The sequence below is a fragment of the Magallana gigas genome, chromosome 1, assembly GCF_963853765.1.
Source record: "Magallana gigas chromosome 1, xbMagGiga1.1, whole genome shotgun sequence".
Classification (NCBI taxonomy): domain Eukaryota; kingdom Metazoa; phylum Mollusca; class Bivalvia; order Ostreida; family Ostreidae; genus Magallana; species Magallana gigas.
In genome coordinates, this window is record NC_088853.1 from 72,433,913 (window position 1) to 72,460,625 (window position 26,713).

Sequence of the window (26,713 nt, forward strand, 5' to 3'; positions counted from 1 at the left end):
TTCTAATAAGCACTATTCCTCTGCTATTGCAAAAGTGATCAAGAACACTTTACATTCATCAATCATTACACATCATCGAAATTTATTCTTTAAAATCACATACCACATTGTGATCAACACTAAATAGCTGGCATGTCTCTTCATTAATCCTAAAGGGAACTGTGTCTATCAAATTATGGGATTTAATCATTACAAACCCATAACAATAAGATGAATTTTTCAAATCACCAATAAAAAAAGTCATGTTTTAACACATAAGATTGAGTGTTGAGGATCAATTTCTAATATGTTTTTTCATATATGGAATGGCATAACAGATCCCATCTTGAATTCATATTTTAACAATGAGTAGTTTTGGGCTATTAACTACCCTAAGTGCATTCCATTCCATAAACACATCATAGAAAATATCTCATACACTGCCTGTTTCCATGCACTATCCATGCATGTGCTCAGAGAGAGAGAGAGAGAGAGAGAGAGAGAGAGAGAGAGAGAGAGAGAGAGAGAGAGAGAGATACATGCACTTATATTTATAAAAATAATGAGATATATAAACAGTGATAAATTAGGTTATATTTTGATTCTGTTTAGGTGTGTTAATAAACCTGAATGGTACGTCTTTATTTTTTTAGTTTCTTGTTCTTAATGATATATTAATCCGAGATTCCATATGACCTTGATTGCTAATTTAATTCAGTCAGGATAAATCAAATGCAGATTAATTAATGGTTATATATAAACATGTATTTATTCATTTTCATTAAATAATTTATGTACTACATCATTATTTTTTTAAACTTGATCCTTTGTCATATTTTACAATAGTTTTCTTTGAACTTTCATTTCATTTTGAACAGATCTATTTTATAATGTAACATGAAATTTCTTTATGTAATAGCTAGCTGAATAAATTCGGAGAGGGGGGGGTGGTCCATGAACTCTCTGGTGTGATAGCAAGCCTAGTTGGGGAGTTAAAACCACATTGGAATGTCATGCCAGAGCTGAGTCAGATTAGAAATATGATACTCCAGTGAAACACATATGCAGCATTTATCAAGCCTGGGACAGAGAAACAAGTGAAGAAAAGGGGCCCAAGAGAGGATGAGGTTAAATTAAAAATCACATGAAATGAAAAAATATAAAGAGAGAGAGAGATCAAATCATACAGAATAAATTTTAAAAAAGTCATTTAAAGCTTTTTTTACACAGGGTTAAGACATTATACAGACATGTACTGAGAGAGAGAGAGAGAGAGAGAGAGAGAGAGAGATAAAGACATGTACATAAAAAAGATATATATATATATATAAATACAGAGTGGGATAGAGAGAGAATGAGAATTTTAAAGAAAGGGGAATAAAATAAGTGATAAAAAGTTAAAAGATACAGATAAATAACATTGACAGAAACATCTGTCAAAGAAAAAGATATGATAAACTGTCAGATTAACAGACATTTAGCAAGAAAACAGTGGAGAGAGAGAGAGAGAGAGAGAGAGAGAGAGAGAGAGAGAGAGAGAGAGAGAATGAGAGATATTGATTGGAGACCAAAAAAAGCTCATGCAGAAGCTCAGAAAGAGAGATAGAGTGATAGAGAATGAAACACAGAGATAAAGAGAGAGAGAAAGCAAATAAGAGAGAGAAAGAGAGAGAAGTTATAAAAATAGAAAAAAATATGAAAGTCAGAGAGACAGAAAGATCAGACAGATGAAAAGCAGATAGAGAGCGGTTTTTATATGTATATACATAAGGAGAGAGAGAGAGATAGAGAGAGAGAGAGAGAGAGAGAGAGAGAGACAGACAGACAGACAGACAGATAGACAGACAGACAGACAGACAGACAATGAGAGAGACAGAAAATTAGAGATTGATTGGAGACCAAAAAAGCAGATACAGGGCCCGGGAGAGAGAATGAAACAGAGAGATAGAAAGACAGAGAGAGAGAGAGAGAGAGAGAGAGAGAGAGAGAGAGAGAGATTATAGAAATAGGAAAAACATGAAAAACAGAGACAGAAAGATCAAACAAAAGCAGAGCAGTATAAAAAATAGAGAGAGAGGTTTTGAGATAAATGTATATAAATTAGTAGAGGAGAGACAGCTTTTCATTACAGACAGGGGGACTTGAACCAATTCATGCCTAATTTTAATCAAAATTAAATTTACATCCTGTGGTATTGAATACATCAATATACTTATGAAATAATTAAAAAAACAAGTCTGGATAGATGCATTTAAAGCATGGGTTGACCTGCATAATACAATAGAGTCTGGTGTACCTGCAGACTCACCTTTATTTTATTTAACCCTTTGATCCATATTGGAGGGAAATCTTTTTTTAATAAACAACTACTATTTAAGGAATGAATTCAATATGTATTTGTTTTATACGATATAATATGGTTTGGGGCAGTTTACGCTTTATAAACCGCGAAGCGGTTTATAAAAACGCGTAAACTGTTTCAAACCATTTTATATCGTATAAAACTAATAAATATTGAATTCATTGCTTATAATTTAATTTTTTACTCTTAATTGTAGATAAAAACAGTCATTTGACCTTTAAAATGACGTAAAATTGTACAAAATTCAAACGTAACGTCAGGCGTATTGATACGTTTTTGACGTTAGTCTTACTATGACGTAGGCAACATTCTTTATACGATATAAAATAATTTTTTAGCCAATCAGAAAGCGCGTTACAACCAGAATTAAATTATTTGACAATAATATTAGTTTAGATATATATCAATGATATCATTGAAGAAGATGGTACTTTTTTAGTTTTGATAAGTTTTGTGATATTTATTTAAGGAATGAATTCAATATTTATTTGTTTTATACGATATAAAATGGTTTGGGGCAGTTTACGCTTTATAAACCGCGAAGCGGTTTATAAAAAAGCGTAAACTGTTTCAAACCATTTTATATCGTATAAAACAAATAAATATTGAATTCATTGCTTATAATTTAATTTTTTTATTCTTCATTGTAGATAAAAACGGTCATTTGACCCTTAAAATGACGTAAAATTGTACAAAATTCAAACGTAACGTCAAGCGGATTGATATGTTTTTGACGTTAGTCTTACTATGACGTAGGCAACATTCTTTATACGATATAAAATAATTTTTTAGCCAATCAGAAAGCGCGTTACAACCAGAATTAAATTATACAGATGTAAAGGTCAACTTTTTAGAATAGAAAATTGGGCAAAAACCAAACTTTAAGAAAATTAGCAAACCCGCTTATTAGAGAAAACAATATATACAGTAATGAAATGTAATGAATGAAATTTATTTTTTTTATAAAAATGGTAAAAATGAGATTTTTGATACTCATTGGAACATCTGGAATCCAATTTTTACTCTTCTCTCTCTCTCTCTCTCTCTCTCTCTCTCTCTCTCTCTCTCTCTCTCTCTCTCTCTCTCATAAATATGCATTGTATCTCATGAGAGAGAGAGAGAGAGAGAGAGAGAGAGAGAGAGAGAGATTTTATTTTATGTAATGATTGGTTGAGTGGTCACCTCATTTGAAATTCGTGAAAAAAAATATGTTTTAGACTACACAATAGATATAAAAAATATTACATTGATTCACATTGATAATGACAAGTTTTTTGGTATGAAACTTTAATTAGATCGGGCTCGTAAACCGGAAGTCTTCAAGAAATCCTTGTCGATGGCGGGGAAGCTGAACGTAGACCATGGTAGACGTCGTATACTATTGGGCCTATTGAATCGAAAAGTAATCCAAGCTAAGGCATTGAAGGTAATACGTATTTCGTAGGCACTACTATGCATGCTTGTATTTATTTTTTATTGGTATGGTTCATAAGGTTTCATTTATCGATCGAATTTTGCATCTTCAAGTTGATTTCTTCATTGACGCCACCGGTGGACATGCAGTCTGATATGAGAACCTATTCCGAATCCGATCACTATTCCATCGTGTTTTGGGTTGCATATTACGAACTTCTTGACAAATTATTTTGGCAAGATGGTGAAGGGTTGAATTTGAGCTGTGATCATATTGACATGATAACTTTACCTTATTCATAATTGACATGATGACTTTATCACCTGGGTTTTACACTAACTTGATTATTTTGCTAGCCATGTGGGCTACTAATCTTCATCATTCCAGGGACCCACATCAAAATTTACTTGCCCACACTTTTATTTTAAAAAAAGAAAGAAAAATATTTCTATTCTCTTTTAATTATCACCGAGTACCCAAACTCCGTCACCATAAGCAGAAAACATTTTGCGTTTCTCTGCAAATTATTTTTTGCGGTTTTTATCATTTGCAATCACTAAATATAACCTGAAACGTTATAATTTATAAAAATTATTAACAAAAATATTTTTTTTATTGTTCAAATAAGCCCTCTGAATACAACGTTTATCACACGTGCTATCATAACTTATGAACCTAACTCCGTCACCCACATGATCTAAGATACGCCAGGGAATGAAGACACATTAACAATTTAGTTTAAACTCAACTTGTATCTAGGCCAAGTTATAATAAGTAAAATTGGTGTATACAATTTAAATTGTATATCATTTCACAGTGAAATGATCGCCAGAAAAAAAAAAATTGGCCCTTGTAACAAAAATCACAATGACCTTTTCAGAATGTATGGATGCCGTTTGATTTCTGTCCTTACATATTTCAAATATATCATATCAATAATGAGTATATTAATGATTATATTATTTATTTATTACATTTTTAATAAATGTAGCATATTCTCAATACCGACATGCCGTATATATCTGTAACCCTGTATAAGGCAAAAATTACGGCATGAGCGATTTGACGTTATCATCAAGTGTAGTGCATAAACGATATTGCGGACTGAAAAAATGTATTAATAACCTTAATAAAAAATAAATTACATGTGAAATGTTTCATCTTGACCTCTCTTAAAATGACTGACCACGGTAAATAATCAAAAAGGCCCAGCGTGTCAGAAATATCGTTATTTTAGTGCACCCGTGAAAAGGTGTTAGCTGATTTCACGCAATTATTGTTACATAAAATGAACAAGGTGTAATTTTGTTATGTTTTAACACACTCTTAATTTTAACCGTTGTAAATTGTTGACATTTGAGTGAAGATTTTTGACATACAAAAAATGACGTCATAATCGCACTTGATTTCAAACGGCGAGGAGTTTCCCGAAAGTGATGGAGTTAGGGTAGTGACGGAGTTAGGGGGCTATGCGATACATGTATATATAAATTAAAATTCAATTTCTATTTTTCTTAGATTTTCAAACACTTCATTTTCTAAAATCTAATAACTCAGATCAACCACATCTCTTGTTGTTCCTTTACAGCTGTTTTATTTGATCTATCTCTATTCTCTTTTGAGAAGTGGACAGGCATAGCCTACATCCACTCCCTCATATTTTGATTCTGGAAAATGTGTTAATGTTGGAACCGAAGACGTTCTACGCTTCTCCCCATGTTTCGACTCCAGTTTCCCTGAATTTTTGAACAGACCTATTATTTCTACATTTTAACATTATTGCAGCCATATATCACAAATAATCAACACTTACCCACTGTCAAATCATTTTCACAACTTTAATTAACACTTAGGCTGCTGCTTTAATTTTCGCCAAGATGGCCGCCACTGCTGAATTACAATTCATGGTAATTGACCATCGAGTTTAAAAATAATGTATCTCAGCAACTATTTATTCAACAGTTACCAACATGCAAGAGAAAATGTTGAAGATTTCAATGCAATGCTCATTCATTTTCCTCATTTTACTTGTATTTATCAATCTAGGTACGTTCAAATGTGAAAATCAATTAAAACTAGTACTAGACTAATTGTTCACGGAACAATTAGAGGCATTTCCACCTTTCAAAATGATTTTAAAAAATTCCAGAAAATGTTGATAATTAGAGAAAAATCAATATCCGAGAATTTAAAAAAAAAAAAAATTGGTTCCGCACATCGGTATCGATCTGAGAACCCTAAGAATAATAGGCGAGAGTGTTACCACTACACTATGTCGCTTGTTTCTTGAGTGAAGGTAAAAATTGTTGAGTTGTGTAGTCAATTTGGATGATGATAGAAAGAAGAGATGGAGCATTCTTCTGTCCATCTGAAGTTGATACCCAATGTAGGGAAACCTTTAGAATAGAGAGGGGCTTAGCAATTGGTTGAGAGGACAGTATTTGTTCATCAGTTTATTAATAAAAATCAGTGCTGCTTGTTAACAATGTGACCAGACACAGTACAGGTCACAAGTATCCCGACACCCACCACGTAAAAAACACGGTGAAAAACGGTCTGTGTCACATCGTGTACACTGTGTGACACCATGTATGTGTATTGGAAAATTCAAGAAAATGTACCGTGTCACACCGTGGCCGCGCATGTAACTCCGTGGCCAATGTGTCACCCTGTGGATATTGTTACCTGAGATGTTGATGGAAACAGCGTATGTTTAGAAATAAATAGGTTATGGCTAAACAATGGTTGAAACATATATCTTTTTGAAATTAAAAAAAAGGAATGTCGACTTAATTACGTGGACCCAGAAATTGTCAGGGCTTTCAAAATAAAGTTAATTTTTTGTGATCTGAAAACTCAACGTGAATCGGTACCTTTTAATTCATTTGCTTTTAAATGAATTAAAAAAAAAATCATCAAATATATTTATTAATCATTTGATATATAATCAAAATTCAAATCAATTAAAATGATCGTTTTTTTTTTTCTAAACACACGTGATGTTGTTACTGACGATCCGATTAAAATGTCAGGAGCTTAAACGTCTTATTTTCTGTTATCTGAAAACTCATATAAATTAATATTAATTAATTTACAACCTTACTTTAAACCAATAAGAAAAGAGAAACTAGACACGATCTCGTTGCGAGCAACGAGTGGGTCTTCCGTCTGATTTTTGAATAGATTAGATTAAACTTATCACTTCAAAGATAAAATCGTAGATCTAAGCGAAAAATAGTAAAAAAAAATTTGCGGCAATCGGGGCTTGAACCCGGGTCACCTGGGCCATGTCCACGACTCTATCGACTGAGCTACTCAGACTCTCACTTCAGAACTTTGACGCTTAATTTCTGGAGAATGCCTGAATTACCTGAAAGCACCTTGTTGCGAGCAACAAGTGGGTCTTTCGTTTGTTTTGAATTGATAGGGTTAGATTAAACTGTTGACATTTGGTACGATTTAGTATCATATTAACTTCCTTTTAAACTAATTTTTCAACCTACACTGCGAAATGCAGATTTTGGAAAACGTCATTTTTAAACTTCAATATCTCTGCAATGCGTTGTTCGATTTTAAAACGGTTTTTAGTTTTGTATTCAGTACAAAAATGTCAACAAAACGCATATGCTTTCAAATTCCAAAAATCGAAATATTAGAATCACTTCCGGTGACGACCGGAAGTGACGGACGACCTGCTCATATTAAAATTTGATAAGTTTAAAACATATTCTGATGGGAAAAAAATTGTAGATTATTTGATTTAAAAAATTTTTAAAACACAATTTTCCAAAAATGCTGTTTGAGCGGACCGGACGTGACGGACGATCGTAGTTTTACCTGATATGCCCTAGAAATTCAAAAATCTATCATTCCTGAAACTTTCAATTTTCTATCTTTAATCGTTTTTGCGAAAAAGGGAGGACAGGATCACTTTTTACAAAAAGAAAAACGAATATAACGGCCGACCGGAAGTGACATCATCAACAAAAATGTACATGATAAAAGACCTTGATATTATGTATTATTCGTGAAATTTTCATAAAAATCCATTGAAGCATATTTGAGATATTTGAGTTTTAAGAAAAATGTTAAGAAAAAAAAGAATAATAATAGTGAAAAATAGAGAAAAAGAAACCTAACAAAAACAATAGGGTCTTCCGTTGGAAACGGAAGACCCTAATAAAAACATTTCGGATGATTTTTTTTTAAAAATTCATGTGGATGTGCTGTAGTAAGTGACAACCCTATATTACCGGTGACTCGAATGATTAGTACTTTGATATGCTACATGTATTAAATTATGTAGCAATAAATAAACAAAAAATCCCTTTTATATGATAGATTATAGATAAATACATGTACAAACTCTTGTTAAATTATATTCAAGCATTGTACATGTACTAAAAATATACCCGAATTTCATAAAATAACTTTCAACTTTATTTCCCGTAAAGCTGGTAATGGCGCCGTGATTTCGCATGAACAAAAAATCATTCATGCAATACACCTATACGGAAGCTGATCCAATACACAGCATTGTCATTGTATTTTTCCGACGATTAGTTTTTTTAGCTCACCTGAGCCAAAGGCTCAAGTGAGCTTTTCTGATCACAATTTGTCCGTTGTCTGTCGTTGTCGTCGTCGTCGTTGTTGTTGTCGTTGTAAACTTTTTACATTTTCATCTTCTTCTCACGAACCACTGGGCAGATTTCAACCAAATTTGGCACAAAACATCACTAGGTGAAGGGGATTCAAGTTTGTTCAAATGAAGTGCCATGACCTCTTTAAAGGGGAGATAATTGAGAATTTTTGTAAATTTGTTGGTATTTTTCAAAAATCTTCTTCTCAAAAACTATTCGGCCTGAAAAGCTTAAACTTGTGTGGAGGCATCATCAGGCAGTGTAGATTCAAGGTTGTTCAAATCATGGTCCCCGGGGGAAGAGAGGGGCCACAAGAGGGGATCAAGTTTTACATAGGAATATATAGAGAAAATCTTTAAAAATCTTCTTCTCAAAAACTATCAGGCCAGAAAAGCTCAAATTAAAATGGGAGCATCCTCAGGTAGTGTAGATTCAAGTTTGTTCAAATCATGGTCCCCGGGGGTAGGGTGGGGCCACAATGGGGGGATCAAGTTTTACATAGGAATATATAGAGAAAATCTTTAAAAATCTTCTTCTCAAAAACTATTAGGCCAGGAAAGCTCAAATTTGAGTGGAAGCATCCTCAGATAGTGTAGATTCAAGTTTGTTCAAATAATGATCCCTGGAGGTACAATGTGGCCACAATTGGGGGATTTAGTTTTACATAGGAATATATAGAGAAAATCTTTAAAAATCTTCTTCTCAAAAACTATTAGGCCAGGAAAGCTCAAATTAAAATGGAAGCATCCTCAGATAGTGTAGATTCAAGTTTGTTCAAATCATGGTTCCCGGGGGTAGGGCGGGGCCACAATTGGGGGATTTAGTTTTACATAGGAATATATAGAGAAAATCTTTAAAAATCTTCTTCTCATAAACTATTAGGCCAGGAAAGCTCAAATTTGAGTGGAAGCATCCTCAGATAGTATAGATTCAAGTTTGTTCAAATCATGGTTCCCGGGGGTAGGGTGGGGCCACAATTGGGGGATAAACTTTTATATAGGAATTTATAGAGAAAATCTAAAAATCTTCTTCTCAAAAACTATTTTAGCCAAGAAAACTCAAATTGGCGTGTAACCATCCTCAGATAATGTAGATTCAAATTTGTTCAAATCATGTTCCCTGGGGGTAGGGCGGGGCCACAATGGGGGATAAATTTTTATATATAGAGAAAATATTTAAAAGTCTTCTTTTCAAAACTATTTTCTCTGAAGCAGAGCACCGGACTTATCATCGACTTGTCTAAGGCTTGAGGTCAGAAAATTGTTTAAAAAAAGCATTAGTGACGGGCCGATTATCGCCGACAATCGAAAGTCGGTCGCTAAATGACTCCCGATGTTGATGATCGATTAAGATTTTCATAATCGATTGTTTAAAAATTTGTTGGCATTCTTTAAAATCTTCTCAAAAATCATTTGGCCAATGTGTGGAAGCATCCTTAAGTAGTGTAGACTCAAGTTTGTTCAACTTATGATTCCTAGGGGTAGGGTGAGCCCACAATCTGGGGGGGGGGTGAATTTTTACATAGAAATAAAAAGAAAAAATTCAAAATGTTCGAAGAAAAAAAAAAAACCTGACGTTTAACATGTGCAGAAAATTTTAAAGACCTTTTTTAAACAAGAATTACTTCACTAACTTGTCAAGATACAGTGTTCTAATTTCATCAGAGTTATGGCTACAGTTGATTAGGTGAGCCATAAGGCCCTCAGGCCTCTTGTTTGCATAACTGAATGCTTTGGTAATATTTTATTATATGGTAGGAAAGATCATGATGCTAAATGTACATGTATTCATTTAGTGCGAAAAAAACAGTTGACTTCTTCCTTGATGTTAAATTTTCATTCAAATAATTTAATGATTAAGATACCAAAATATATTATGATAATCATGGTTATTATTACTCATACCAGTTATAAATAGTATTCTAATATAAATGGTCATGACATCCTTTGCCATCTTCTTTTTCTTTAATGAATTACAAAAAAATGCATAAAGATGAGAATGCTGAAATTAATTAATTTTTAAAATCAAGTGTATATATATATATATGTAAAAATATAATCATGCAAATGTACTTGTAAGAAATAATCCATGTGTTGATTACATGTATACTATGTTTATGAATGCTTGCATATTTCCTAGCTGCAAAATAAAAATAAATTTAAAGTACTTCTGAATATAAATATGCTGGTCAGAATCCCAATTGTTGTAGTTTCCATTGCTTAAAATGCCAACAACTTAAATTTTTAATTCATGGATGAACCCAAATGCTTATAACCATGCAGTTTGAAGAACAGTTTAAAGAATTCTTAAAAATTTATCTGGAAACTGTTACTCAGCATACAAGGTTATTTTTCAGTTACCAGATATACACTTTTTATACCAAATAAGTCCTTGTAACAGAACTGTATTTGAAACACTCTATTCCCCTTAGATCAATGTATTACATGGCTGCTAATTTCATTCCATATTTCCAGTTTAACTGTAATCAAGGATCAGGAATTTTCAAATCATCTTCTTTAAATCTTTACAATCTATATTATACAGGTACCAGATATGATGTTATAGCTATTAATTTAAATGCATTATTTACAAAAATACAATTCCTGCAATTTAACAATGCAGAGAATTTTTAAACATGTTCATCCAAATAGCAAGTTGGTATTTAAAGTTATGTTTACATTCCTAATGCATAATATATCATTCCTTTCATTGTTTCATACCAATTAACAGTTTTGGTTGAATCAGAATGGCTCATTATTTAATATATAGAAATCAGCATAGGAGTTATGCATGAAATATAATATCTCAGCAGAAAAAAATATTACTTTCATCAAGTAAGCTATAAATTCATTACTTATCCCAAATGTCATAAAATTTGATGCTGATTTCAAAAGTTTATAATATTAATTATAAATCTTATGGTATATGAACTTCAATAGAAAATAAAAGTAAATTCAGGTAACAATGGACCCCACAATACATTTTAAGAAACATGATTTTTAAGTGTTGTCTTGGGTAGGCGGGATTCAATGTCATTTTTTAGTTCTCTTTATGGTAATTTTAAATACAACAGGGGAATTCAGTGACCCTGACTCCCGACACCCCAATAGATCAGTGCGTGTAATGACAAATTATTTATACTCAAATTTTGAAGAAATAAAAAGTTAAAAGATCTGCGAATCTTGATATTTACAGTCCTATTCCTATATCCCAATGACAATTACTGGCATATAGACCAGTAAACACAAGCCTATTTTAAACAATACCTGTCAATACAATACCTACATGCATTTTTATTCATTGATGTGAGTATGCTTGAAAAAATAATCCCCTCAAACAGTATAAAAGTTAGTTTGGTAACATGTTTCAACTTTCTTAATAGCTAGCAGGAAACTTATAAAAGTAACAAAATTCTCTACCAAAAAATTTAGAAACTACCTCTGACTGTTGATTGTATCCCCTACATATATGAATGGATCCTACATAAATGTACATGCAACAAACAGTTGTAATACATGTATTTTAAAAATAAATACATGTACATATTAGCATATGTGAAAAGTGTTTGTTTTTTTTACAATAAATTTTCTAACTTTCAAATGATACATATGTGATTTTGTGTGTATTTTCCAAGCTTTTGTGGTGAGGGAGGGGATAGTTTTTATATTAATAATAGAATATGGTAATAGCTGTATCTTTGCACACATTTTTTTTTTTTTTTTTGCTTACAGATTTAATAAGTTTGAATTTCTTGTGTGTGTGGTGTTTGTGGAATCGTTTCCCGTACGGGCTATCTAATAGCCCGTGACGTCACATGGTGGGAACCCCTGCGCAAGCTAAAAGGGATTTGGACCCAATCGCCTTTCTAGCAGTTGACAGCAACGGATAGAGATGCACAGGTGAGTTCGGGTAACCCACGGTTAATATCATAGGCAGTGTTAGGTATATAAACACCATATTGGCGCCCAACTCACTGCCCTGAACTCATGGTATATATAAGACAGGAAAAAAATTTTTCCCGCAAAGTGTCAAAGCTGTTTATTAAGCGTTTTTTCTGTAGATATACGGGTGTAGCCGCCATTTTGGGGGCCACCACGTGGTTAGGATTGTAGGGTTAATTCATGAATTTATTTTCACCTCTGCATATTTTGTGCATAGTTTTTCCCCATTTAAAGTTTTCATTCCATTGTTGATAGGTATTGTTTGTTGCATTTAGCACATATTTTTGCATTTTGTTGCATAGTCTGTGTTGATTTTGACTTTGAACTTTTTGTGTATTGTACCATTCCCTCATCATGAATGTTTTATTTGAAGAGGCTTTGCAAGCCTTGGGGTTAGACGACACTTTAACACCCGATGAGGAGTTTGAGTATATTAGTGGCAGACATCTTTGCCCAGATACAGTAGGTGTTAGAACTCCGCGCAATATTGGTTACTGTGTTCCTAGCACTTGTAGGGTAGGTCAGGCTGCCGGCCCATCCCGCTTTCCAGGGGGGCAGGCAGACTATCCCCAGTGTGGGAGGGGGGTTTGGCAGGGTACAGTAAGGAAGCCAGAGGTCAAGGTGGCACACTCTGTTGTGCCTTGGCCAGCCAGTAGTACTGTGGTTTCATTAATTTTCGTGGGTATCAATTTTCGTGGATTTTCTGAAAACCACAGTTTCAAGGATACGTAATTTCGTGGCCAATGATCCTATCAATACAAATGTTAGTTGAAATTGAACTTCAATGAACATTTAATTTCGTGGATCAACTTAACAACGAAATCCACGAAAATTGGTGTTCAACGAATATTTATGAAACCACAGTATTCAGCCAGGGGTGTCCCCCGGCTCTTCAGTAAGATGCAGTTCACCAGTTTGTTGTAGGGAATTTGTCCCGCCTAGCGATTATGTAGGGGTCCCCATGTCACGTCTTTCCCATGTGACCCTTACCCGTAAGTGTGACCCAACTGTTAGGGATGTTCCTGTCAACCGAGGGCCTTAGGATACCATTGGAGTCACCCCGCTGCATCCGCCTAATGTTCAAGGGGACTTGAGACCCCACCTGCTAGACCTTGATCCTCCCATCACCCCGTCCCCCTCCAACCCCCATGCCCGGTGGGCATTTCAGGCCCACATACCAGCCCACACCCCAGCCCTGTAGCTATTGCCATACTAGTTCAACTTACCAACCCCAGGACCCTGCTAGTGTAAACCAAGGGCAGCTTGTTGATTTGCCACATGCATCTCAAATTGTTGATTCTCAACCCCAAGCTTCACTTGCTCAGCCTAGCCCTGCCCCAGGGAATAGTAACTCCATGCCAGGTAGTAGGCCCCCTCATTGGGTGCCTCGCCATCCTTCCCCTGGGGGGGAGTACCTTGCCATAAGGGTCCAGGAGTCCTTGGTCCATACCTCACAGGGATCCTTTGGTCTGCGTATGTGCACTGCTGTAACCCAGCTGGTCGCACCCAGCGGTTATTACCCCACACCCCAGCCCCGGGATGATCAGTATGTTACTATGCAGGGGGGGACAATGTTGGGCAGCACCAGTATTTTACAGGTTATGCGGTCCCAACGCCTGAGCCCTCCCCCCAGCCTTACATTCCTGAGGGAGAGGGAAGTAGAATAGCACAAGTCCAGCCACAATATCATGAGCCCTTGTCTGGGGAACCCTATCTCCCGGGTGACCATTCATACATCCCAGTACCCCATGTATATGAGCCCCCCGCTAGAGATGTACCTCCCCATACAAGTCACGCGCAGACTCCCGCTGCGCCTTGCAGTCTCCCTGAAAATGCGCGGATATCCGCAGCATCTCACCATACCCATGAAGATGTGCTGTTATCCGCAGCGCCTCATCATCCCCATGAACACGCGTGGTTATCCGCAGCGCCTCATTATCCCCTTGAACACGCGGGGTTATCCGCAGCGCCTCATCATCCCCATGAGCATGCGCGGTTATCCGCAGGGTCTCGCCATGCCCCGGAGATGCGACCTATGGCTCACCTGGAGATGTGCAGCTTCCTGCGGTGCAGTACAATCCTCAAGACTATGCTGCACTACCAGCCAGTTCCAGCCACCCGACCGTCTGGAATAGACCTAGATATAAGGATCTCCGCTACGATGGCAAGTCGAACTGGAAAGCCTTCCTTCATAAATTTGTTCACCTTTCGTGACACACAGTGGAATGAGACCGAGCAACATGATCAATTCTGTTTCTTCCTGGAGGGCCCGGCCAGTGAGTATTACACTTTGATGCTGGAGACTTCCCCCTGCCTGAGGTTCAGCGAAATACTCAGGAAGTTTGACAAGCGCTTTCGCTCATCAGCACACGACCTCACTCATCAACTTAATTTCCAATCGGCGACTCAGAATAGTGGTGAATCCCTGCGACAGTTGTCTGACTGAGTGCTCACCTTGGCTACTCGTGCATTCCCCCAGCTACCGGATGTTCATGCCCAGGCTTAACCGCGTCTGTGTTATGGAGCGGAGGACCGGGAGGCGGGTTTGTATGCTTTGGATGGCCAACCCAAGACTGATGGGAAGCTGTCAACCGCATGCAGTACTTCTAGCATTCGCGTCAGAGCAGACCCCCAAAGCCTAAGCGGGAGGTGGTTAGGGCCATGGCGGATAAGGACAAGGTATCTGTAGATAGCCAGAAGGATGGTGAAGGGGAGAGTGAGATTAAGGAACTCAAGAGCCGCATACAGCAGTTTGAGAATTGAGGGAGAGTGGCAGGGCCCCAGCAGACCCGATGTCTCCGTCGCTGCCACCTCCTCCACAAGGAGGGCTGGGGGCACCCAGAGCTAGCCAATGTTTTAAATGTGGTGAGACCGGGCACTTCTGGAGGAAGTGCCCCACCAATGTAGGGAGGAGGACTGAAGTAGGTGCTGGTGTGGGTGGGGACTGCCCCCTCAATACCGTGGTGGATGTCAAGAGGATATGAGTCATGGAGGATCCAGATCTAGCTTCAGGGAAGGGAGAGACAACCAGCCACCAAGGACTGTGCGTACACCGACGCCAGACCAAGATGTTGGGTTGGAGAGACAGAGAACAAATGACAATCAAGAGGACCTGCAGAGTGTGAAGCCAGAGTTTGGTTAGTCAGGGGAAACCCGTTGCTCCTGTCTTAAGCATTCCAAGCAGCGTGGTGGATTTGGAGTGCGTTTCAGGAATCAGCCCATACCTGAACCGTTTTCTGAGGAGAAGCTGCTGACTGAAGAGGAGGAACCTCTGGTTCCTAGTGATGAGATCCTGACTCCAGTAGACCACAGTCTGGAGCTGCAGGAGCCACCGAGGGTGGATACGACCTCAGAGTCTGGGCCCCTGGAAACAGCGAGAATGGAAGTCGGATGCCTTTGAACCCACAGGCAGTCCCTACGGAGGGGGAGTTGTGTCACAGTAAGCCAGCATTGCCCACGGACTGCATTTACCATAAAGCTGATGATCCAGGGAGCCCCCATTGAAGCTGTGGTGGATATCGGGGCAGAAGTGAGTGTACTTGGGAGGAAGTTCTATGACAATTTGGAGTCAAAGCCCCCCATTAAGAGACAGGTCACTTTGCTGCAAACCGGAAGTGGAGCCCATCTCCAGGGATTTGTTGCCGGCCCATTTGACCTTGGTGTAGGCCAGCACACTCATCAGGTGGATCTCTATGTGGCCCCTCTTAAGGACAGGATGTTGTTGGTAGTGATGTTCCAATCATCGATTATGATCGAAAATCGATTGATTGTTATCGCATTCTAAGCGCTCGATCATAAAAGGTTTCATTACGATTAATCGGTTAAGGTTTTTTCCCTTTCAACGAGCACATATCATAAACAGAATATTCCAGACGCGAACTATCCAAACCCTAAAAAGGCACGCGGTCTGAAAATAGCTGACATGACAGACGAGCTCGATATTCTTACTCGGGAAATATAGCACATTCTAGAATTTGGACGCATTTTGGTTTCAAGAAAATTAATGTTGGACTGCCTACAAAGGAAAATCTTTTGAATATAGTTTTTTTATCGCTAAACATAATAAGTAAATCAAATTGTGAAAGCCTAGTAATGAGTCTGTTTATTGTAACTTGTTTATTTACATTTATTTAGCACTACACTATAAAATATAAAAATTTCTGATTATAATCGATAATTAGTTAGTTGCGGGAAACCGATTATCGATTATGAAAATCTCACCCATCACTAGTTGTTGGGAATGGACATCCTATGGGAACACAAGGCTAAGATGGGCCTGGAGCTCGTGGTGATAAACTTGTGTGGGGAAGAGATGCAGATGACCTTTGGTAGAGGTGAGACGCAGAGCGTTGCTCGCATGACGCTAGTACGCGAGGTCTGCGTTCGTGCTGGCTCTGCTGTATTGTGCCCCTTCAAGTTGGACAGGAGTCTGTCTGAATTCATGACCATCCCAGGGATAGAGAAGTTGTCAGAGGCGTTGCTTATGCCCCATACTTACCATGCCGCTGGAGATGCCTTCGTGGCTTGCATGGTGAACGCTTCGGAAAAGGATATTATTCTGAAGGAGGGGAGCCTCCTGGGAGAGATAGTTGAGGCTGATTTGCATGTGCCTGTGCCCTACCCTAGGAGAGTGGCCCGGAGTTTAGCTGAGTGTGAGCCTGGGGGATCCCACCCTAAGGTGCCCGCCCATTTGCAGGACCTGCTAGAACGATCCTCTGGGGAGCTGAGTGAGGAGGAGCAATCCCAGCTCACTGAATTGTTGTCAGAATTTCAGGATGTATTTGCCTGGAGCGAGTTCGACTTTGGAAACTTTACTGCTCTAGAGAATGATATCGATACTGGCAGTGCGGCGCCTATCAAGGAGAGGGTGCGGCATACACCAGCATTCTTTTTGGATGAAGAAGAGGCGCATCTCAAGAAAATGCTGGATGCTGGGGTGATTCAGCCCTCTATGTCTGATTGGGCGTCAGCGCTGGTGCTCATCGGTAAGAAGGATTGACAAGTTCGATGGTGCCTGGACTACCGCAGGCTGAACAACGTTACCAGGAAGGATGTATTCCCTCTCCCATTGATCGACGAGTGTTTGGACACTTTGTCAGGGAACATTTGGTTCTCTAAGCTGGATGCGAACTCCGCCTTCCATCAAGTTATGATAAGCCCTTAGGACCGGAAGAAGACTGCCTTCGTCACCCGATATGGCCTGTTCGAGTTTCGGCGAAGCCTTTTGTATGAGGACCAGAGCAGCGGACTGGTTTTAAGGCCCTCCGGAAAGCTCTCACTTCACCCCCAATCTTAGCCCTCCCAACTGCCGAGGGCGAGTTTGTACTGGACACTGACGCGTCAGTGGAGGCGATAGGTGCTGAGCTCTCACAGATCCAGGAGGGGCAAGAAAAGCTGATAGCCTACAGTAGTCTCAGCCTGTCAGCAGAACAGAGGAGGAATTGCACTACCCGGAAGGAGCTCCTAACAGTTGTCAGATTCACGCACATGTACAGACATTACTTGCTTGGCCGTAAATTTGTCGTTCGCACGGATCACCATAGCCGTATTTAGTTGCTCAACTTCAAGTACCCTCAAGATCAGCTTGCTCGCTGGCTCGAGGAGCTTAGTCAGTACGATATGGTGATCCAGCATAGACCAGGAAGGCACCATGTGAACGCTGATGCACTGTACAGACCGCCACCCCCATCCAGGTGTAGGGGGGTGGATTTCACCGTTAACCTTAGTGATTTGCCTTGTGGTGGCTGCATTAAGTGTACTAGAGCCCACCAGTCCTGGATTGCTTTTGCGGATGAAGTTGACAATGTGGCCCCTCTAGCTAGGCCTGGTAGTTGGACATATTCCCCCTTGTTGGGGGAAGAATCTAGCCTTACGGAGGATCAGAGCCCCATCATCATTGACCGAGAAGAAGCCTGGCCCTCAATCAGCGAGGCAGCTCTGGGCTATGTCTCCAAGAAGCTTATGGGCCGGATCCTTGAAGACGACTGTGAGGGTCAGAGCAGTCCAAATGGCCCATGCCAGTCTCAGATCCAGATAAGTCATTACCCCCAGTTTCGCCTGTATCATGGGAATTTCCTCAGAAGGCTTGGTTGGCCCGCCTTCCTTGGTGGGCCTTACCCCCGAGGAGATGAGCCATAGCCAGTTAAATGACCCAGAGCTTAGTCTAATCTTGGATTGACTGCAGGGAGATGTGGAGCCGGAGGAAGACAAATTGTTCCTAGCCAGTCCAGCTGTCAAACATGACTATATCAACAGGATTTTGTTGCAGTTTGACAACGACGGGGTCCTTTGGAAAGAGACAGAGGAGGGGGGAGAGAAAAGGAAAGTTCTCGTCGTCCCCATAGAGCTGAGGAGAGAGGTTCTGCCACTCTGCTACGATGTACCGGCGGCTGGACATCAAGGGATCGAGTGCACCAAGGCCATGATGAGAGAGTATTTGAATTGGTACGGGATGATGTGGGGGGCCGGATGATGTGGGGGGCCGAGAGGTTTGTTAGCACTTGTGGCCCCTGCAGTAGAAAAAAGCGCCCACAGTGCCACGCCAGGGCAGAAATGATTAAGTATCATGCCGGGGCACCCATGGAGAGGGTGCACCTTGACTTCCTGGGACCGCGCCTCGCCCTAAGACTCCAAAGGGGAATGAGTATGTCCTAGTCATGGTGGACCAGTTTACTAAGTGGGTGGATTGTGTCCCCCTCCCCTCCCAGACAGCTGAGGTTACTGCCACAGCGGCAGTGGACTAATTCTTTGTTAGGTTCCGCTGCCCCCTTGAGATATTTACAGATCAGGGGCGCAACTTTGAAAGTAAGTTGTTTACTGCTGCGTGCGACCTCCTCGAAATACATAAGGCCCCCACCACCCCCTACTGTCTGTCTGCCAATGGACAGGTGGAGCGCTACTGTACAATAGAACCCTTATGGATGCGGTAAGGTGTTACAGACCCTGAAACGTACTACTACACCACACGCTCGCTGCACGCTCGCTACACGCTCGCTAAACGGTTCACACGAAACGCTGAACGGTTTACACGAAACGCTGCATGCTTTGCCCGAAACGCTGAACGATTTACACGAAACTCTGAACGGTTTACATGATACGATTCTCGCACGAAACGATTTGCTCGCTTTTCACACGCTTTGGACACGCTTTTATCCTGATCGATTCTGTTCCTCTCGGATTTTTACCCTGACTCTGTTAGTAAGAATTAATTTGAAGAAAACACGAAATAATTGAAATTCCGATATTAGAAACATATATGTACATAAGTGTTGAATTGATTAATTAAATTAATTTGGTACTTATATTTAAAGGACAGGTGACACAAAATCATTTTCTTCTAAAAACATTTTCTTTCATAAATATAAATCAGTTTATAACAATTTTTCCATTTGACTAGCATGAGATAAGAACACACAGCTCAATTAAGTGTGCTGAAAATCCCAGCTGCAGCAGATCTCCGAGTTTTGCCGATCTTTAATGAGATAAGAAACCCCTGTGCGTTATTCGTCAAAGATGATATAGTCAGCTATCGGCTACATAGTAAACAGAGCAATGGACAAGTATTTATTTACACGTACAAGATAGTGTATTTGTGTTGCAAATAATGATTTCGAAATAAAGCACTATCAGATTAGAGTGAATTTATTAAAAGCATATTTTATTAAAAAGTTTAGTGTATGAACCCTCTCCTGAAAACAAAGAAGTAAGATTATAGAATGTCCAAGATTACATGTTGTATTATTAGTTAATGGAGTTTTTGAGAAATTTTGTGTACATAAGATAGTGGTAATAGAAATTTAAAAAAAGTAATTAAATTAGAATGAATCTGAAGATTCTGTGATTGATAATCATTTATAGCAGATTATCATCCTGTCAGCCAGACAGGCAACCACTTGTTCAGATTGTCAGTATTCAGTAAAGTTTGAAATATATTGTTTGAATATGCATATTAATCCAATCTTGCAGATCCAAATCATTGATTTGAATAAGTTGATATACATGTATTAATCTAAATATTTTTTTTTTCTATAAAAAAAAGCTCAACTGGGAGCATGATGAACTAGATTTTTATTATATCACATATAAATCCTTTTTTGTGTACTATTTGTATCAATTGGTGTTGCTGTAAAAAAAATAATTCATCGTCCATCTGAATCTAATGTCAATATATAAGAAGTCATCAGTGTGCTTAACAGCTCGTTTTTGGGCTTTTTTTTTTTTTTTTTTTTTTTTTTTAGGTTTGATCAATAGAGAACAGATTATACACAACTCAGAAGTACTACCAAAAAATGATCTTCATAAACTATTAAAAGAAAGATCAAATTACATTTGGATAAAATTCAAGGAGTCTGAGATTAACAGGTTTTTAAAACCGGAATACTATGTTAAAAAACAACTGTTTCAGTCTTTACTGATTATGAAAAGTTGTAGTTCTTTTAATTAAATTTCAATAAACAAACATGATCAAATACCATACTAAAAATGAAATTAAAAGATGTTTGGGCTATAAGTATTGAGATTAAGGTAGACCCCTGATTTTGTGGAACTAAAGAAATGTACAAACATATTTGCTTACAGGTACCAGGATTTCTGCTAATACTTCTTAAATAAAAATATCCTTTATTAAGTCCAATTAACTTAATTAGGGTTTATTTAGGGTTTAAGATCTGGTGGAATTCTTGGTTACGAAAAGTCTCTATACATTATCACTTACTATGTGTTGACAAAACAAAATCCTTTCTTTAGAAACAATGATTCCATGTTTTTGATGATTTTTATCTTTTAAAAATCCAACATCTGACATATTTTTTCCAGCATGAAGCACATAGATCAATGAAAAGTTAATAGAACAGGTCACAATTTTTACTCCTATTCATAATTGCTGAGGAAACAGAAATGGGGTTTATAAGCTTAGAATAACTCTGTTTATGTACTTGGTCTTAAACTTTTAATAGCAATGAGCAAAAGTTAATGACTTCAGATTTTAGATAAGAGCAAGTAAGAAATCCCTATGGGTGAGAGATACAGCGAATGGGCAGTGTGTCGGCTATTACGTCGCACCGAAGGTTTCCGATCTCAGAGGCTTCAGATATGCATATTGAGGTCACGCGTCTTATCAGCTCAGTAATTCAGCAATAGCTGTGAAACAGATGGGAGTAGTAAGGAAAATTTTGCAAAAATTGTGTCCCACTCACAATTTAACTTGTTGGTCAATGTTTTTGTGATTGTGTCACCTGTCCTTTAAAGCAAAAAATTATTTATTCCCAGAATTAGCCAAAAATATTACTTCTTTAAATATATTTATTGCTCAAAAGAAATATCCATGATTTTTATTAGTGCCGTTAAAGGACATATCGCATGTTTCTAAAGTATACGACATTTTACATTTTTTGGCCTCCTTGTGTATCTAATAATTACTCCTAACGGTTTGTTAACGGTATAAAAGAGGTATTTAGCCATAATATCAATTTAAATTATAGCCCCGATCGTTTAAAAACTCGTTAATTAGATAGCGTGTCACGTGGTACAGTGACGTCACATGCGACTTTCTTCGAACAGCTGATTGTAAACAAATTGTAGGATTAGCATTATCTTCTTTAATTTTGACATTCATTCACCATGTAAGTTGTTTTTTTTTACATGCTGACTAAATAAAAAGAATCTTATAATTCAGTCGTATATGTTTGAGCCACTAGTACGGATAAAAAACGATGATATTGCCGAAAAAGCGACGATGAAGTCGGCAATTACGATCAAATTGATCGACGTGTAAACATTGTAAACACAACTTAGTAAGGATTGTAGCTCAAATAAATCTGTTAAAGGTGTTTATTTATTAAAATCTACAACAGTCTTGGTTTTTGGCGTTCCTTACGATTCAGAATGTTCATTATTGTAAAACTGTGGTGCACAAGAAGTTTGTTTCTTCGGCAGTAACTGATCAACTTTCTAAGGTTGTTTACTCTATATTACACTGGATTATAAAAGCAGGCAAGAACGTTTTCCTTAATTATTGTTTATTTCTGTAAGATCCCATCTCCGTAATTGTTTTATCCATTTACGTATAAATGTATATTGACAAACTTTGTCTACTTCTCGCGTAAACAATCAATATCGACAACTCGATCCATGACTTCTCCCACAAAAAAATAAAACTCACAGAAATCTCACCTACCGTACTAAAATTATGATTTCTGCAGAGATGAGCTACATGTATTAATGAAGAAGTCATGTATACAAAACCGATGCATACATGAACGAATGTTTAACAATAAGAAAAAGAAAACAGCTAATGAAGCGAGGCGGTATCCAAAATGGCGTCCCCTCTCGTTATTTTTCTCCAATGAACTTGCGTTTTGTACACAGGCCCCTGTGCATAAACTTTTCTTTTTTTCTTTTTGAGAAATGAATACGATTTATTTATGAAAATGTAATTACAAAAATGTACCATATAATTAATAATATATGAATTGAATGTTTATTTATAAATCCTCTCGTCGACAGATAGACCCCTATTTGTCACAAGATTTCTGCATACTTTCGTAAGGGAAACTTAAAAAAACAAGTCCAAATCCCCATTTTCGGTGCCTAAATCACCCGCAGGAGGCACAGAACACCGTCATGTCCCGTTATCGGCAATTTATTATGTGATAATTAGTTTAATTGTCGTTTAAATTTAATCCGATTACAAAGATGGCTAACAGCACCTTCTCGCTCGAGGTCGCATATGACGTCACACATCATGGCGGGTAGATCGAGAGAGAAAATATGCATATCGCGACATTTGAATTTCATCGCTTTCAAACTCACGAATTAGGCAGAATATTTTATGAAAACGTTAATAAACTTCATTTTTAATAAGTATAGATTGGTTTTATTTAAAAAATTCCGAAAATTGAAAAACATGCGATATGTCCTTTAATAATAAAAATTCCAGAGAAAAAAGTTACCGTAACACAATGTTCAATACCAAAAATAAAATCCGTATGATTACAAACTGAAATCGGGTTTTCAGCATTCGGCGGGATTTTTTTTTCTTCTCACATTAATATTTTTATTGGTTTCAGAGAATACGATGTACATGTAAAAATACTAACAGTAAATAAACCTGTAATTATTTACATTGATAATTTTGAAAGTTATGTAAAATAAAATTAGTCACATGAGTTAGAAAAATGCTATAAAACAACCGATTAATTTTTTTCTTATGTCAAATCATTCGCGTAAATAAATGTTCCGTACATACATGTAATATCACAGAAAAAAATCAATCGATTAAACAATAAAAAAAGTTGTCATTACTGTTTCGGATAGAACAAAAAATAAAAATGATTTAATTTTTTGTCTCAATATTCGTATACATAACGGGCGCCCCGCATAACAGTGTACAATATACATCTATCTATCACGATCTATTTGAATTTAGTACACTGCATATAGATTCACATAATAATTAATTGCATGTGTATATTTTAGGGAAATTTTAATGTGTAAATTACTTGTTGTTTTCCGTTATCAGTGTTTAAATAATTAAAATAATAACTTGTACAAATATTTTTAATCGGGATTCAGAAGAATTTACTTTCCGCATTTCAAAGAAATGAACAGAATATTTCCTTTCTATGTTTACATTTAATTTTGTTCAGATTAATGTTAAATAATCTACCATTGAAATTGTGTGCACCATCAAATACTGATTCCGACTATCTTGAAGTCATTAAATTTCTATTGGCTATTGACAAAAAAAGAGACGAGTGACCATCCAATGAAAACGAATACACAGAGTTTGATTGACAGGTTCAGCCAGGTGCAGGTCTTACCCATGTGTACTGGTTGTACACAGCCGAATAGTCTCAGTAACTAGTCTTCTTTCAATACGCGTTCTTTTCTTTTGTTTGTTAAAAATTAATTCAATTTTGTAAAAAGATAAGTATATCATTTCTTATATTTTTTTTCACGAAAATATCTCATAGGAGTTTTGCCAATCACAAACAGTTTAAAGTAATGTTTACCACGAGCGCTATTTTGAAACAAATTGTCAGCGAGTTCCGAATGAAATCTGAAGAACGTTTCACACGGTTCTCGCACGCTTTGCCCGAAACGATTTACACGCTTTGCCCGAAACGCTGCACGCTTTGCCCGAAACGCTAAACGGTTTACACGAAACGCTTCACGATTCACACGAAACGCTAAATGGTTTACACGAAACGCTAAACGGTTTACACGAAACGTTTCTCGCACGAAAGTCGCACGCTTTTTTGGTGTAGTAGTACGTTTCAGGGTCTGTATATTGATAAGGCCCAAGACTGTTGGGACGAGCATCTGGCCCAGATAGCGGGGGCCTTCCGCTCTGCAGTCAATCGTAATTCAAGGTTCACCGCCAACAAACTCATGCTTTGTAGAGAGGTCAATACGCCAGCTAGCCTGATGTACAGGTCCCCCCTGCAGGAGGGCCCTGCAGATATGGAGACGTGAGGGACCTTGAAGACAAAATACTGACTGTTCACAGGACAGCCAGGAGGCGCCTGCACACCCCTTAGGAGGGATGAAAAGAGATTATGACATCAAGGCCACTACCCGCCCCTTTGAGGAAGGAGATGTTGTGTATGTGCTGGACACCGCGACGGTGAAGGGGAAGTGTTGCAAGCGTAGGCTGTCCTGGAAGGGCCCAGGTATCATAGTCAAGAAGCTGACCCCCCACCTGTACCAAGTAAAGACCAAGTCAGCAGTCATGGTGGCAAATCACGACCGCTTGAAGAAGTGCGTTGACAGGGACATCCCCCCATGGCTCATTCGGTTTAGGGAGAACTTTGAGAACTCTGAGAGTGCCAAGCAGGAGACCGGGAGCGTCTTGGCTTCCAGCCCCCCTGCAGGGGCAGCGGGTGCCTGCAAGCTTCCCGAATCCCCCTCAGGCAGCAGCCACGCCGAGGTCGGCCCCCAAAACACTCTCCTGCTGCCAGAGGGCCTCCTGACAGTTCTCCCAAGCCCCCCCCAGACATCAGGGGCGTCCCATGGCATGGCAGGCGTGCCCCCTAAGGGGCCACCATTGTGGCACGAATGCAGCGCTGGGGTGCCTACCGAGCAGGCCGGCGGAGACAGAGGAGACCCGATGGCTGGCCCCCACAGCAGGAGGAGACGATTGCCACTCTCTTCCTGCCCCTTTCCCAATTGTGCCGAGAGGACGAACAAGTTGAGGGATCATGTGACGCTCTCCCACCTTCACCCTGTGTTTAGGAGGTCCATGCCCTTGGGGGATGACGCCACGGCTATGCGACTAAGAGTGTGCGAGTGGTTGACTGACCAACTCCTTCGAAGTTTGGCCACATTGACAGACCTGATCCAGAGTGTTCCCACCTTCAGGTTTTCAGGGAACCTGGCGCAGGTATCCCAGGCGACTTGCGAAGGCCAGTCTTTCAAATCTATTGTTTAGCTAATTAAATGTCAGCTTTTGCTTAAGTAACTATAATAGATAAGTTTCCCTTTTTTTTCATACGGAAAATACAAAGAAGTTACCATATGTTATGATATGGTACAAAAGAAAATTACATAATGGAGCAGGTGCCCTCTGATGATTATATCTTAGTTATTACTGGTCCTTACTTTAGTTTCTGTTCATTTTCTTTTCATAGGTTGCAATGAAATTTGGTATACAGAAGTATCATAATATCTCGGTCAAGTTTGATTTTGGGTACGATTGAGCAATTTTTGACAGAGTTATGTCCCCATACTTCGGGCCTGCAGCCTCAGGCTGTATGGAATACAACCCAGGATAAATCCTCATACCCATTGTTTGGACCTGGATACTATAATAACATTGATTTGGTACTATACACTTTAATAAGTTCAAATGATGTATAAATGGGGCGCGAGATAATTCAGAATTATAAAAAAAATTGTTGGTATTTTAAAAAATCTTCTCCTCAAAAAATCCTTGGGTAGTGTAGATTTAAGTTTTTCAAATCATGGTCCCCGATGGTAGGATGGGGCCACCATGGGGGGATCAAATTTTACATGGGAATATATAGAGAAAATCTTTAAAAATCTCCTTCTTAAAAACTATTTGGCCAGAAAAGCTAAAACTTGTGTGGACGCATTCTCAGGTTGTTTAATCATGAACTTGTTGTTTCTGGTTGTAAAGTTATCGTCTACTATAAATCTCAGCGAGAGTCGTCAGGGCTGAAAAAATTAGACGGAAGTCTCTTAAAGGTGTTACACAAGGATTTAGCCAATCAAACTGTGTACTTAATCAATTGTAGTTCCATTCATATAGAGACAATTTCTTTTCTTTTATTTCTTTTTTGGCACAATTTTTTTTAGGCCTACAGTATTAAATTTGGACTCATTTGCTAGGAAAATTATTACTTGAGTGGAATTGTCA

The 26,713-nt window shown here is 38.3% G+C and overlaps 1 long non-coding RNA gene across 1 annotated transcript in view; it reads left to right on the forward strand.

Moving 5' to 3' along the window:
• Positions 1–3,675: 3,675 nt before the first annotated feature.
• The window catches only part of LOC136274128 (uncharacterized), a 28,177-nt gene continuing 5,139 nt past the window's right edge, over positions 3,676–26,713 (forward strand). The window contains exons 1-2 of the long non-coding RNA XR_010712423.1: positions 3,676–3,767; positions 12,127–12,294. This is a non-coding gene — a long non-coding RNA (uncharacterized lncRNA). The remainder of the gene's footprint in view (positions 3,768–12,126; positions 12,295–26,713) is intronic.